General features: G+C 66.3%; 1 long non-coding RNA gene across 1 annotated transcript; it reads right to left on the bottom strand.

The window, feature by feature from the left end:
• Nucleotides 1–1,828: 1,828 nt before the first annotated feature.
• LOC120221975 lies at nt 1,829–5,521 on the bottom strand. The gene is made up of 3 exons (XR_005525930.1): nt 5,378–5,521; nt 2,353–2,700; nt 1,829–2,181 (listed from the first exon to the last, which is right to left on the bottom strand). It is a non-coding gene; the product is annotated as an uncharacterized LOC120221975 (long non-coding RNA).
• Nucleotides 5,522–6,705: the final 1,184 nt, after the last annotated feature.

The following is a 6,705-nucleotide window of genomic DNA, read 5'->3' as shown; positions in this document are numbered from 1 at the left end:
GCACCTGCTCCATCGGGACACAGCACAGAACATTCTGGAGCTCGCTGTGGTGAGGGCGTCGAGGGATCAGCTGGGAGGGCGGCAGGTGGAGAGGCCCGGGGCTTGTCCGTCAGGGGTTGTCCGCGGGGGCCGTGGCCTGGGCGCAACGACAGACACCGGGGTCGGCCCAGGAGCCTCGAGGGAGCCAGCAGCCCTCCTCCAAGGTCAGAAGTTAGGTGTTTTGTTTTTTGTGCCTTTTTACATGTATTTTTTAAGTTTACGTGTCTATTTTGAGAGAAACAGAGCGAGCAGGGGAGGGTCAGAGAGAGAGGGAGACACAGAATCTGAAGCAGCTCCAGGCTGAGCTGTCAGCACAGAGCCCGACGCGGGGCTCGAACCCACAAGCCGTGAGATCACACCCTCAGCCGAAACCAAGAGTCAGATGCTCGACCCACTGAGCCACTCAGGCGCCCCTTGTGTTATTTTATAGGATTTTATGTGTAAGTCCTCTCTACATCTGACACGAGACTCGAACTCACAACCCGGAGATGGAGCCGCAGGCCCCGCCGGCCCCAGGAGTCGGGGTTGAAGCCCCATCGCGGTGAGAAAGCAGAGCGGGGCTGTGTCGGCCTCTGTGGGTCTGGGAGACCCTGCCGGGTGCCCTGACCCCGAGCTTGGGGACCCAGAGGACAGTCAGCGTTGAGCAGGGACCGGAGCGTGGGAGAGCGCTGTGTGAGGCCGGGCTGTGGGGTGAGCCGCCCGCAGCGAGGTGAGCGGGGCCCCCCAACATCACGTCCACCCGGAACCTCAGCAAGTGACTGTATTGTAGTCAGTTAAGGATCTCAAGACGAGACACCCTAGATGGGGGTGGGCTCTGTGTCCAGGGCCAGGCGTCCTCGGAAGAGGCGGGGAGAGCGAGAGGCCCAGAGGCGAGGCCACGTGAGGCCGGAGGCCGGAGCGGCCCCCCCCACTGCATTTCAGCCTCGAGGCCCCAGCGCTGGGAGAGACCCTTTCTGTTGCTCGCAGCCCCGTTCCTGGCCCCTCGGGCTCCGGGGGACCCATACTGTGCTGACCCCGGGGGGAGCCTCCCGCCTGCCTCAGTTTCCCCATCTGTACCGAGGGGTCTGGGGAGGGGCAGGTGGGCGGGCCCACGGGAGTGGACACACACCAGAGGACTGCGTGTCACCTCGCCACCCCTCCCCCCTCCCCGGGTGTGTGCGCCGGCGGATGCCCAGGCCCAGGCAGGGGTGCCTCCAGCCGCCTCCTGCGCCTCCCCGGATGCTTCCTTCGCTGCGGCCCTGGCCTCACGTGTGCCTTGAGGCCTCAGCATAGAAGACCGGCACCGTCTCCAGGAAGCCCTTTCCCCTCGGTTCCCAGGGCCCATAATCCGTCCCCGGGGTCCCTCGTGTGTCCTCCCACTGGCCGGTGACCCTGATGTCCACGCTTGCGCGCCGGGTGCCTCGCTCAGGGCCGCTGTCCGGGGAAGGGCCCGTCCACACTGAGATCCGCGGGGGTACAGAAGCGCGGGCACAGGCAGCGAGAAGACAGACGGATGGAACTACACGGAAACGAGACTTCCGTGCGCCGAGGTGCGGCGGAAGGGCGGGGGTGGGGGCGGGGGGGGGGAGGGCGCTTACGGGCCGCACCTGCGGCCAGGGGCCCATGCCGGCGTGGCGGAGCGTGTGCTGGCTCCTCGGACGGGCAGACACAGCTCTGCCACAGGGTCCCGCGGGCCTGCTCCGGGCGCCCACGCCTGAAGAGTGGAAAGCGGGGTGTGAACAGACGTTTGCCCAGCCGGAAACGACGGCTCAACTGAGGGAGGCGACCCGAGTGTCTGTCAGTTTATGAATGGATTAAGACGTGTGGTCCGTCTACACCGTGGACCGTCACTCAGACTCAAAAGGAGGGAGATCCCGGCTCCTGCCAGGACATGGATGAACCTGGCGGGCGTCGTGCTCAGTGGGAGGAGCGGAGGATCCCGTAGGATCCGCTTCTACGAGGACCCTGAGGTCATCACATTCGTGAAACGGTCCGAAGACAGATACTTGCTGTGGGAACAGGCAGAGACGACTGACCCGGGTGTTTCCTCCGGGGCGCCAGGCGCTCGGCGGGCCAGGCTGAGGCAGCCGTCTCCCCGGCCAGGCCCCGCCGGAGCTGGGGTTTCCTCCTCGGCCTCACGGGCCCTCACAGGCTTGGGAGATTCTGGGAACATGAAATGATGCTGGAGAAAGTGTCTGCCCGGCCCCCCTTGCACGGCCCCGACGAGCCCCCGAGGGACTGGGGTCGATTCTGTCGAGGGACAGGGAGGTCCCCCGGCTCGGGGAGCTGGGAGACAGTATGAGCCGCTAAGGCCAACAGACCACAAGCCCTCACCGGTGGGCAGAGCAGGGCATCTCTCTGACCCTCCGTCTCTTCTTCTGCAGGGTGGGATGAAGACTAGCACTTGGCCCACGGGCTATGCCTGGTCCACAAACAGTGGCTTTAACATTAGGCTGCACTGAGCACCGGTCCGTCCACGGGAGCCAGGGCAACGCCCACAATGCGCAGAAGCCGTCCACAAGGGTCCGGCGAACGCTCTGATGTGTTATTGGATGCAAACGCGTAATGAGGTGACGGTGGGTTTGCCCCGTGACCGCCCCACAGCCTGGAGGGTAGGGTGCCCTGTGCTGCACGATAGCTGCCGTGCAATGAATGAATCAGTGAATGGGAGCGGCTCCACATCTGTGAAGCAAGACCAGAGTTACAGACACGTAGAGAAAGCACAGCCGCTCTCTGGCCGGGAGAGGAACACTCCGTGGTGTTGTGTATCTTGCGTGTGCGTGGGACTTCCCCTGGGTTTTGCACGCCCAGGGCACCGCAGCCAACAGCCTGACGGGGTGTGGCGGCTGCGCCCCAGCTCGGTGCCCTCTGGCCCCGCTGCCAGGGGAGGAGGGACGTTCCCAACCCCAAGGGCAGCGGGCACGGAGGAATGTGTTTATTTAAACCCCTCCGCACACCCGCACGCACACGGAGGAGTGTCCCCCAGCCCCTCCCTCCCTCCAGGGCGCGCAGGGCGTTTGGCAAGGGAGAAGAGCGAGCGAGCAAGGCCCTCCCTGCCGCCATGTGCTCGCCCCCAGAAACAAAAGTGATCTGTGCTTGAGAAAAGGCGGGGTTATGAGAAAGACTTCCCGTTACAGGGTCTTACGTTTGGAGGGAAAACGCCGGGCCTCGCAGGGTCGCCCCAGAGCCGTCTGCACAAAAGCCCCTTTGTCCCCCCCACCCCCACCCCAGCGCCCGACAATGGCACAGAAAGAAATTATCTTTTCAGCAAAAGATTAAGCAGGCGTCCGAGCCCAGGCTGGCTGGTTTCCACGAGGCTGGGAGGTTGGGGGGACGGACCCCCTCCAGGCCCAGGTCCCGGTGGGTGACTAGGAGACCCCGGGGGGCAGCGCAGCCGGGGGCAGAGGGGGGAGACCATGGTCAGCCCTGCTGACCAGATGCCAGATGAGGAAACTGAGGCAGCCCATGAGCTTCCCATGCCCCTAGGCTGGTTCTGTTGGGCGTGGCTGGGTGGAGGGGACCCTCGCTGCCTTGGCAAAGGCATGATACCAGAAAGAGAGGGGCTTGGGCCACACAGGCCGGTGTCAGGTGCTGAGCCCTCCGGGGACCAGGAAACCCGTCTGCTGTGCTCACCTGCCCGCCTGCCCCCCCAGCCTCACAGCTGAAACTCCCAGTTTCAGTCTTCACTGTGGCCAAGACTGGGGGCCCCACCCCACCCCAGCCCCCCCAGCCCCGGCGCCAACTCCCAAGGAAGGGGTGCCAGGAGCTGGGCTCTGCCGTCCGCGGGGCCGCTGGGGAAAAGTGTTTCCAGGAGTGGGGACCAGTCTGGACAGGCCTGGACCACCCTCAGCCCCAAAGCTGCTTCTAGAGATGGGGCCCAGTGGGGGTAGGGGGGTACACACAGGGGAGGGGGCAGCCCCCAGCCAGTCTCTCTAGCACCGTGGGAACCGAGGCCCTGTGCAGGCCACTCCCTGCCGAGGCTCCCCTGCCCGGAACAGGGGCTGAACTCCATGGAGGGGCTCCAGGGGGCTCACTCCCACCCTGCCGACCCCTGGCAGGTAGCGCCCTCAGGCCCTCAGAGGAGAAGAGGTGGGGGCCCAGGGGGACCTGGGCTCATCAATGCTCCAGAATTGGAGGGGTGGGCCTTGAGGGGAGGGGTGGAGGGGTGGGGCTCATGGGAAAGTGTGACCCCCACCCCTGGGCCTAGAGCAGGTCATCTGTCACCTCCTGCCCTCCCCCCCACCCCACAGTCCTCCCCTCCCGGCCCAGAAACTTCCTGAGCAGAGTCTCAGGCCATTTTGGCCCAGGGCGAGCATCTGAGTACTGGGAAGCCAGCGCTGTCCCATTTACAGGTGGGGAAACTGAGGCCCAGAGTAAGGTGGGGCAAGGGAGTGCCCGGCGAGAGCAGGTTCGTGCTGCGGGCTCCAGAGCGGACACTGGCCCCACACTGCCCGCTTCCCCAGGCTCCTGACCCGATGCGGGCGGGCTCTCGGGCTCTGGGTCAGCAGCGCCGGCTGTGCAGGCTGAGTCCGTCCCCGGACCGGCCTGTGGGGCCCACATCTGGTTCTCTCTCACGCCCAAGCTGTGAGGGGCCCGAGGACGGACACTGCTGTCCGAGGGCTCAGAGCAGAGCCAGGGTCTGGGCGGGCATGCGCGCCTGTGCACAGATGTGCGCACGTGAGCACGTGGGTGTGCGCGTGTGGGCGCCTGCGTGCGGGCGTGTGTGCACACATGTGTGTGCAGAGGCCCTTGGGACTGGCAGGACCTGGAGGATACAAGGGCCCCTCCCCGCCCTCCCCTCCCCTTCCCGATTCCAGAAGCTCCCGCACCTGTGGGCGGGGCCGGGGGGGGGGCGGGACTCTCAGGACTCCAGGCCGGGTCTCCAGGCCGACTTCCCGTTAAGGGCTGAGAACACAGCTGCCACCCACCCGTCTTAGGCTCTAAGACCCCAGGAGCGTGTTGAGTCACATCCTGGGGGCGCAGGGCTCCCCGCTCGGCCCTGACCGTGCTCATGGGCTCCCCGTTTATAACTAGGCTCACCGGGCACAGGGAGCAGCCAGGGTCGGGCCTGCTAGGTGTCCCCACTGTCCTCAGCCACCTAGTGGGTGTGAGCCGAAGGGGCCCCTCCCCCCTGCTGCTCAGGGCTGTGAGCCTCCCCTCGCCCACCATGCAGGGCTGTGCCCACAGGGGCCCCACATGAGGATGCCTGTCTGGAGGCCCTCGAGCAGCCTCTGGGGGCAGCCCCAGCCCCCGCCCCCCCACCTCCCAGGGCTGGGACCCCACCCCCAGCCCCACTCTGAGGCTGAGTCGACAGTGGGCAGAAAGGACAAGTCCAGAGACCCGGCCACGCGCCCCTCACCTGTGCCCACTTTGAGGGGTGTCCACCAGGTGTGCTGGGCTCTGGCCACACGCTGCTCCCGGTGAGTCCTGGCCGTGGACTCATGCCTGCACTGGCGACATCGTCACCCCACCGATGTCACCCCACCGGGCAGAGTGGCCCCGGGGCCTTGACACTGAGCAAATCAGACTGAGTGAGCAGCAGGGAGGGGAGGGGCTGTGGCCTGCCCTGCTCCCTCCCCAAGCCAGGGGCTCCACATGTGTGTGGGGACCCCGGAACCAGCCCTGATGGATGGGAGCTTGGTGTGGCTCCTTCGGAACCCTGCCCTTAGGGCAGCCCCCCCCGGCTCTGCGCTGACCCCTGAGAAGCAGTCAGTCCCATCCTGGTGGTGAGGGGTCAGTCCGGGGGCGCAGGCAGGCAGGCCCCCACAGGAGGAGACCGGAACGGGGATAAGAAGGGGGAGTTCCGGACAGACCAGAGGGGGTCGCCGTGCGGTGCCCTCCTCTCCCCTCCGCTCCCCTCCCAGAGCCCCGAGGCCCCTGTGATGAGGGGAGTGCACAGAGCCAGGCCCCCCCTTCCAGCTCCAGGAAGACTAACCCTCCCTTCAGCTCCCCTTCCCTCAGCTACTCTCCCACCTCGCCCCTCACGGCCTCTGCCTCCCTCCGCGCAAGCCCTGGGGTCTGGGCATCTCACAGGGAAGACCGCACAGGGGAGGTGGCCCAGCAGCCCCTGGTCCTACGGCGGAGCTGCGAGGTGCTCCCAGTGCCCTGGCCTCCAGCCCTGAGACCTGATCTCCTGCACCCTTGGGTCTGGCGGCGTTTCTGCAGATGGTGGGGCCTGGCATCTGGGGAGGCACCCCAGGACCCCGGGAAGGGGCAGCGAGGGTGGGAGCCAAAGATGCTGCAAGGCCTAGGGAGGGGGGAGGGGTGGCGGGACAGAGGTTCCGGGGCCTGGCACCCACCACCCCACCACCAGCCTCCCGGTGGGCTCAGGAAGGTGGTGGGAGGTGGGCAAGGTAATGGCCATTGTCCCCGCCCTGGGCCTCGGCATTCAGAGAGGCGGGGGGGGGGGTCACCTCCAAGGGCTCCTTCAGCCACCTTAACCCTGGCAATAAGGCAAGAAATGGCAGCACAAAGGGCCCTTTGTCCTGGGCCCTGTGGCCTCGCTCTTGGCATCCAGGCCCACAGCTGCCTTTCAGAGCCATCGGGGCAGGGCAGCACCTCCTGGCACCTTGGGGCCCCACCTTCCCTCCGTACCCTGTGTCCCAGCCAGCTCGGGCCGCTCCACTGGGCCTCAGTTTCCCCGTCCAGAGACAGTCTGACAAACCCATGTCAGGGCAGCCTCCAGAC

The sequence above is a fragment of the Hyaena hyaena genome, unplaced genomic scaffold (assembly GCF_003009895.1).
Source record: "Hyaena hyaena isolate Hyena2069 unplaced genomic scaffold, ASM300989v1 scaffold_823, whole genome shotgun sequence".
In the NCBI taxonomy this organism is placed as follows: Eukaryota; Metazoa; Chordata; class Mammalia; order Carnivora; family Hyaenidae; genus Hyaena; species Hyaena hyaena.
Note: the sequence above shows the minus strand (reverse complement) of the source record. Positions and strands in the feature narration are given on the sequence as shown.